This window comes from Symphalangus syndactylus, chromosome 9, assembly GCF_028878055.3.
Source record: "Symphalangus syndactylus isolate Jambi chromosome 9, NHGRI_mSymSyn1-v2.1_pri, whole genome shotgun sequence".
Lineage (NCBI taxonomy): Eukaryota > Metazoa > Chordata > Mammalia > Primates > Hylobatidae > Symphalangus > Symphalangus syndactylus.
Genome location: NC_072431.2, coordinates 137,882,773 through 137,891,946, shown reverse-complemented (window position 1 = coordinate 137,891,946; position 9,174 = coordinate 137,882,773).

Sequence of the window (9,174 nt, the reverse complement as noted above, 5' to 3'; positions counted from 1 at the left end):
GGGCGCCCCTCCCCCAGCCTCGCTGCCGCCTTGCAGCTTGATCTCAGACTGCTGTGCTAGCAATCAGTGAGACTCTGTGGGCATAGGACCCTCCGAGCCAGGTGCAGGACACAATCTCCTAGTGTGCCGTTTTCCAGGCCCCTTGGAAAAGCGCAGTATTAGGGTGGGACTGACCCGATATTCCAGGTGTGGTCTGTTACCCGTTTCTTTGACTGGGAAAGGGAACTCCCTGACCCCTTGCGCTTCCCGATTGAGGCAATGCATCGCCCTGCTTCGGCTCGCACACAGTGTGCTTCACCGACTGTCCTGCACCCACTGTTGGGCACTCCCTAGTGAGATGAAACCGGTACCTCAAGCAGAAATGCAGAAATCACCCGTCTTCTGTGTCCCTTGGGCTGGGAGCTGGAGACCGGAGCTGTTCCTATTTGGCCATCTTGGCTCCACTGAACTTTCACTCTTAATTAAAACAGTGACACCAAAAGCTTTTAATGATTCCCCAAATGCTATTATAAGGTACAGGGTAAATGTTAGAGCTGGGGCCCCTCTTTGGGGAATAACTATAATATTTGGAAGTAACATTTTCCACGCTGCTTATCCATTGACTTCCTGTGGACTCCCATTGAACTTCACTAGCCACTGGGCCACATCTAACCTTAACTGCTTGCTGAAGGAATCTCTCTGGAATATCTAACCCCAGAATAGTAGATTTTTCTAGTCCAAAAAAAAAACTGTTTAATCTTCAACTCTACCTCTTCAATTCCTGGCTTTCTTCTGGACACATTTATCCTACTTCTTTGCCCAGATAAGTACAGAGAAATCATGAAAATACCTGTCTGCTTTCCTACAGTGCCCTAAAAGGCTTATGCATTAACCATCCTCAACAGGGTCTGCATTTGTTGAGCACTTACCACCAGCAAATGGCAATACTAAAGATTGCTTTTTAATCTAGAATGAATCCCTGTTCTTATCATGCATAAATGTGATCTCATAGAGAGATGGAAATGAATAGATTGGTAGATAAGGTGTTGCTTTGAAAGGAAGAGTTGAAGATTAGGATAATATGGAATCCTTACAGTCTATCTCTCTTATTTCTGAGCCTTAACTTAACCTGTTTTTCTCAAGCAAAGAAAATTAGAAACAGTTCCTGAAAAGTTGCCATTTGGATCAGCTACTTTAATTTACTTCACAAATTCTTTTGGGGATACTTAGAATGTGCAACGTACTGTGCTATGCTGGAGAGGTACACAAAATTGGGAAAGCAAATGCCTTTTCCTCTAGGAGCTTATCATCCAGTGGGAGGGTCTTTGCATGTAAAGGAGAAGACTTTCAACTAGCAGAACAGCTGAGCAAAGGCCCCGGGGTGGGACCTCCTACAGAATGCTTGGAAATCAAGAAGTTGATTGATTCAGCCAAAGACTAAGCTGTATAGAGAAATAATGAGAGCGGAGAGGAGAGAGGCACTAACTATCAAAGTGAGGCTGAAAAGGAAACCTTAATCCAGGCCGTGCAACATTGAATGCCAAGCTAAGCTCTGGACATTGCTTCCTAAGCAATAGAGGGCCACTCAAAGATTTGGAGGGACAATGAGTAACACAAAGTCATCCAAATTATCTTTCTCCTATTTATGGCCAAAGTCTTCCATTAAAAACTCAGGCATTATTCAGAAGATCTTTAACAGCATTGCCAACATTATCCAAATTTTGTTAGAACCCAGTGGTTCCAAAGCTGGCAAATTCACTATAGAGAAGGCAAAAATAATGTTGAAAATATGTATTTTCCACTTCAAGAAGCTGTGTATATAGTCATGATTATTCTTAACACAATCGTGGAGTAGGAAAGTCTTGTCACTGGTGTGTCTCCTCCACCACCGCTAGCCGCCTCCTGTCGTAATGTCTCCATGTATTCATCTTGTGTCCTAATCCCACCAGGAGGAGGGCAACTGGCCCTCCACCATCGCCTAGACATTAATTGGCTTAACTCATGCCTTAATGAAAGTAAGGAGCAGGGTATTATATGAAATTAATGTTAGAAGTGGTCCGCTCTCTTTGGATGTGATTGATGAGGAGCATTTCTAATTTCCTTGCCATTTCCTCCCCCACCAACAAAAACTCCATCTGATTGTTTATTCATAAAGCTCCTGGGGACAAAATTCTTTTAATGCCATCGTTGGAGTTAAAATCACAAATTGTCCAGGTAGAGAGAAATGTGGAACTAAATTTTTTTTAATAAGATGTAAAAGACCAATTCTACACCCTAGTGTAGAATAGTGTATCAGTCAGGTTCCCAGCAGGAAATAGATGGCATGCTCCAATTAGGATCATTCCAGGAGAATTTAATAAAGGGACAATTTACAGAGGCGTGGGGAAGCCATAGGGTTAGTGCAGTACCCTGAGCTAATAAAAGCACAGATGTTACCAATCTTAAGCCCAAGAGGGGAAGGGAAGAAGCCATTACTGGAACCTAAAATGATAGTGTCACTCAGAGACATTTGCGATAAGAGGACCTAAGACTTTTAGAGAAGGGACACAACTGGCCCAAGATTATCACCTACGTAGAGAGCCAAGGGAATGAATACCTTGATCTCACTGTTACCCACCCCACTTTAGTATCTCTCCAGGGCTCTCCACTAGCCGAACGCAACCAAAGACGTAGAGCAAAGGAACTCACTAATGAAGTTCTTGTAAGTCAGCTTCCCCTGTGCAGAGCCAGGTAGAAATGAGTGCAGGGTAAATCTAGATGGGTCAATGGCATACCCAGCACCAAGACGGAGGGAGAAAAAAAGTAAAAGCGGCAAACTTGGAGTGGGCATGGGAAATGCTGAAGAAGAGGAGACTGAAACTGACTATTCTACCTGTGTTCCAGAGAACTGACCTTGTTCTTGAACACACACACATGCATATGCACACAAACACACCCCTTTCAAAACTCAAGCAACATAATGATGGGACATCTCTCTTCCTTCTAAAGTTGAAGGGAGGTGTATTCAGGCACCCCTCATTCTATAAGATGGTCTCATCCTTCTTCCTGCGAAGAACACTAGCTCATTGAAATCCAGACACTAACAAGGCCTTAAAGTGTGGACATAGCTCACTGTGAGATGCTAGACAGTCTTGTTTTATTATCCACTTGGAAGTACACCTGAATAACAGCAGGTAGAGCAAAACATTTTTTCCTCTTCTCATAGGACTGCCTTTGAGGCCATATAACATTTTAGTTGGAAATCTAATGAGTTCCTGGAGTCTCCTCAGCACTGTTTCTCTTTTCTATCCCTTTTCCCTTCCCCTAACCAGGGACATCTTTTGATCAGAGCTTTGGAGCTCTCCTCATTCCTGTTTCTATCCTGGAAGTTATTTTGAAATTTTCATTCTGTTCATCTTCAGTTTTTCCCAGCAGCAGGATAAGATTCTTATGCCTGAAGCATCTACATGAGGAAACTCTCTTGCTAACAATGTGTATCACTTTGAGGCGTTATTATGCTAAAAGAACCTCTTCCACTTGCCCACATCTCACCTCCACCCCTACTCCAACTGTTAGCCCTGCCCCAAAAAAAAGTAAAGAAGACAAAAGGAAGCTTGTTTTGTCACATTAACTTTGAGGAGTTCTCTTTTCTGTATGTAATTAGACAGCGAGTTCCTTGGTGGGTTGGACTAACTTCATAATATATTTTCATGTTGCTTATATTATCACAAAATTATCTTTTTATCTCAAGTTTTATTTGGTTATTTATAGATGCATAAAACTCTATGCCAATATGTGGTGACTTGGAACATCAATGTATTAACTTTCAAAGTTTTATGGGCTGCCTGGATGCTTCTCATGCAGTCATTGGAAGCTCTGTTGGACTGGCCATCCAATATGGCGCTTTCACATGGCTGGATATTGATGCTGGCTGTTGGCTGGGAGATGAGTACCTGCATGTGTCCTCTCTCTGCAGCTTTATTTTCTCACAGCATGGCAGGTGGGTTCTGAGAGGAAGTGTCTTAGGGTGAGCCTTCAAAAATACCCAAATGGGAGCTGCCAGCATCTTATAACCTAGTCTCAAAAATGTTGACATAGCACTTTCATCTCAAACCTGTCCCTACATCCACCAGATTCGAGGAATTACAGTCTCCCACCTACTGATGTGAGGAGCAGCAGGCACTTACAACAAGGGAAAGAATTGATGATTTGGAAACCAACACTAATTTCCCACTCGCCTTTTGTCTTTTCCTACCTTTGTGTTTTCCTCCTGGAATCATAGTCATTCATTTGTGCTATCATTTTTCAACAGTCTGCTTAATATAGTGGAAAGAGCACTGAATTCTAAGCGAGAACACCAAGCTGAAGATCTCAACCAGAGACAAAACCAAGCCAGAGCCCCAGCTGGGCTCTGAGGTGCCTATGCATCTGTGCCTAGCTTTTGACTCTGGGACAGTTGTGTGCCTTCTAATTCAACTCCAGATGAGTGGAAAAATAAGAAGAATGAATCAACAGTTATTTCATTTCCATTTTCACGTCTCCTACCGCCTGCCAGATTAGTGGAAGGGAACTGAGCTGGCAAATTTATCTCAAGAATTCAGGAGTAAATGAAATAGGACCAGACAAAAATGTCCCCCCTCAACTAAATGAGCTAAAAGATAAATAGGTCTCTCCTCCATCAACTGAAGATCAGTTCCCATCTCCTCTCCAAAGGGCATCATTGGGGGTGTACATACAGATCATTTTACTAATCCCAACTCTATAATTCACGACCCCTGTGATCTTGGGCTAGTCAACTTCCAGTGTTCACACCTGTGAAATGAGGAGAATAGGTATTTTAGAGGTGTTAGGTGATTAAGATAAATAAGGTGTGCAAAAATGTTGTGATCAATAAAGCCTTAAGTACAGGTAAAGTATTTTCGAGACAGTTGCCAAAATTAGGGGTCAGCAAACTTTTTCTGTAAAGGGCCAAACAGTAAATATTTATAGTGTTGTTGGCCATATGGTCTCTGCCGCAGCTGCTCAACACCACGATTGTGGTGAGGGAAAAAGCAGTCCTTAAAACGGTGACCATTTGGGCATGGTCAGATTTGGCCCATAGGCTGTTTGCCAACCCTTGGTCTAAGTTATGATTTCATCTGGGAAAAGAATGGAAGAAAAGCCAGGACAAGTAAACTCTTAATAATATCTTTTATTTATACTTAACAATGGCTCAGACATGGACAAGGTAAGTTACAAATGTAAAGAAATGGGAAAATGATGTTTGATGCTAAGAGTTGACACCAGACTTCCTTCTAGGAAGAGAATATTGTTAAGAGAAAATACCCTGACAAGCACTCAGGTAGACAAAGTGAGAATGTGGGAACTGGAGCTTAGGAGATCTGTTGTATTTGAGAAAGGAGGAGTAATATTCCATTCATTCCAGGTAGGAATCAAAAAGACAGCGGGAGTCTATATGAGTCTCAATGAGACTCTACACTGTGGACCTCTGAATCCTCCATACGGTTATTTAACTCATAAAATGATTAAAGCGAGTGTATGTTTTGTTTTTTAAGAAACCAGCAAAGAGACTAGGGCCTAATACCTGACTCATTTGGAGCAGACCTTAAGTATTTTGCCAGGTTCTTGGACTATAGAAACAAAGAATCATAAACGCGTAAGCCCTAGAAAAACCTCAAAATTATAGGAAGGGCCTCTGGCTGTCACAGGCCATGGAAATGGAGTGCAGAAGCATTTAACCAGATGTCCAGAGGGCAGGGGCCCCAGCTGGAACCTCTGGCAAAAACGCAGAGCATATCGTGATGTAAATAACAATGATTGTAACCATCTTATAAAGCATACCAAATACTATCTATCACAATGTTAATTAAAGTTTTTAAAGAGTCACTTACTACCCTATTCCATTGATTATGAAGGTTTTCCTAAAATAAGAAATAAAAGTTTCTGGCAATTTTACATAGCTTTCATAGAAATTTATCCAATGATTTTTTACCTTTCTAAGATGAAACTGTTTTCTTAAGTGCTCAGTTCTTTTTGTGAAAAGGTTTCTCATACATCATATTCTGTGTGATCACGTTTCCCAAAAGTCCATTGCCAATTTTGGTTAAAAAAAAATAGGAGTTAGCAATTAACACTGGGCACTTGAAGAAAGAATGTTCATAATAATGAGAGCCACCAGATAACCCTTCCACAGAATATTGACACATAAATGCATGTGTGCACTTCTCTGAGAATGAATGCTGCTAAGAGTGCTGTGGTCAACTGTGTGCTCACGTATACTGGCATATACTTGGCACATCGTATTCTTGGCTGCAGGATTGGAGTGAACCACTGCTAATGATGGCTGAAGAAAACATTTCAGAATGTCTTTATTTTATAGGAATGGCACTGTGATAGAGAAAAAAGACTTCTTACTAGGAAATGGGTAGCCTGAATCTGAGCTTGGACTCTGCTGCTTTTTACTCTATACTCAAGCTTCTAACTAGATTTTTAAGGGTCTCAATTTCATCATCTGCAACATGGCAATAATGCCTATTCTTTATATGTCACCTGGTTGTTATCAGAAGTAAGTGAGAAAGGTAGGCGGAAAAATCTTTGCAAATTGATGAAGATATGGAAGTTCTTTTAAACTGGTATTTTAGATGATATTGTAATTCATTGTTAGGTATTTTAAATATGTTTTCAGATTTCATTTAATAGAATTCAAGCATGAATCGACTGAGTATGTGTGTTATCAATATATCAATAATATATGTTAAACATAATCTTTGCCTCAAGTTTCTCCTCCTGACATTACTTACTCTCTGCAAACTGACAGTGAACCAAACAAAAGCAAATGGGAAGCTGTGCATTGTGTGTTGGACATTGTTGCTCACCTCCCCAAGGGCCATCCACCCCCTTCTGCCTCCCTTGTTAACAGCACCCAGATTTTATTCATATATCTGTATCTAGACTCACATCTTTATTCCCCATTTCAAGGATAACTATTGATTCGTCAAAGCCAATCATTAACCTCATTCTCTTTGCCAGTGGCCAACTAAGAGGTGGACATGTAACTCAGAACTATTGAATGCATAATGATAACAAACATTTACTGAGCACTTACTACAGGACAGGCACTTTTCCAAGTGCTTTGCATGTATTAATGCTAATCTTAACAACAACCCTTTCAGGTAGGTTCTATGACTATCTTAGTTATACAGCTGAGGAAATTAAGAGCTGGAGAGAGACAAAAATACTTACCCAAGGAAGGAAACTGAGCCAGGATACAAACCTAGGCAGCATAGTTTCAGAGCCCATGTTCATTGCCATTATTCCATACTGATGGGGAAATCTCCTGAGGGTTTCTGGGAAAGGTCTCTTCACTGATAAAAAAGAGGTATGCAGGAGATGGCCTGTTTCCTTCTGCTGGATGTCCAAAGATTGCATGTGATGCCTGGAATAATGGCAGCCATCTTGTGATGAGCGGAGCTTAGCTCATACACTGAGGATAACTGAGTAGAAAGATAAAAATCAATGTGTTGAAAGACTGAACTTGCAAGCTCTGTAGCTTGCCTACTTCAGTACTTCTTCTTAGATGAAATAATACGTTTTTATCAGTGTTTAAACAATTTTGATTTGGAGGTTTCTATTACTTGCAGTGAATCCCATCCCAGCTGACCTAATACAGGCATGCAAATAGGTATGGTTATGCTGTAGTCCACAGAATGATTGCCTTCCTTCTGAAGTAGCAATGTAGCATCACTGGAAATATGTCAGAGATGCTGAAAAGGAATTTTAACTTTGAGAGAGTAGATTAGACAAAATGATGCAAAATGGTTTCCAATTCTAAGTTGCCTACTTCAGTGAAATTCCAGTTTTCCCTATGGAGTAGGATAATTACGATGGAAAGTGTTGAAATACAGTTGAACAAATTTTGGAGGGAAATGTAAATATTTAGAAGATAAATGAAGAACAGGATAAATTCACAGAACTTTAGGCAAATCCTATGGTTCAATCAAGGAACAGAGACTAAAAGTAAATTGGAGATTAAGAATAAGTCAACTTACTTTGGGAATTTGCTTCCTCGGTTCCATTCACAAAAATCAAGCAAACAAAATTCCTAGCCTCTATATCAAATATCTACATAGCTATTTTTCCATTTACCTCCTTAGAAGAAAAGCTTTTAACTTTTTCCTGGGAAACATGCCTTTGCTTCTTCTTTGCCTCCCACCACAATCGTGAGGCCTCCCCAGCCATGCGGAACTGTGAGTCCGTTAAACCTCTTTCCTTTATAAATTACAAAGTCTTGGGTAGTTCTTTATAGCAGCATGAGAACGGACGAATCCAGTAAATTGGTACCACAGAGAGTGAGGCACTGCTGTAAAGATACTGGAAAAGGTGGAAGTGAATTTGGAACTGGGTAACAGGCAGAGATTGGAACCATCTGGAGGGCTCAGAAGAAGACAAGAAAATGTGGGAAAGTTTGGAACTTCCTAGAGACTTGGAGCACTCAGAAGACAAGAAGACGTGGGAAAGTTTAGAACTTCCTAGAGACTTATTGAATGGCTTTGACCAAAATGCTGATAGTGATATGGAAAATAAGGTTCAGGCTGAGGTGGTCTCAGATGGAGATGAGGAACTTATTGGGAACTAGAATAAAGGTCACTCTTGCTATACAAACAGACTGGCAGCATTTTGCCCCTGCCCTAGAGATCTGTGAAACTTTGAACTTGAGAGAGATGATTTAGGCTATTTGGTGGAGGAAACTTCTAAGCAGCAAAGCATTCAGGAGGAATCAGAGCATAAAAGTTTGGAAAATTTGCAGCCTGACAATGCAATAGAAAAGAAAAAACCATTTTCTGGGGAGAAAATCAAGCCTGCTGCAGAAACTTGCATAGGTAACAAGGACCCCAATATTAATCACCAAGACAGTGTGGAAAATGTCTCCATGCCAGAGACCTTGTAGGCAGCCCCTCCCATCACAGGCCCAGAGACCTAGGAGAAAAAATGGTTTCATGGGCTGAGCATAGGGAAGGGCCCCCTGTTGTGTGCAGTCTAGGGACTTGGTGCTCTGCTCCCAGCTGCACCAGCCATGGCTAAAAGGGCCAAGGTACACCTCAGGCCATGGCTTCAGAGCACGCAAGCCCAAAGCCTTGTCAGCTTCCACATAGTCTTGAGTCTGCGTGTGCACAGAAGTCAAGAATTGAGGTTTGGGAACCTCCACCTAGATTTCAG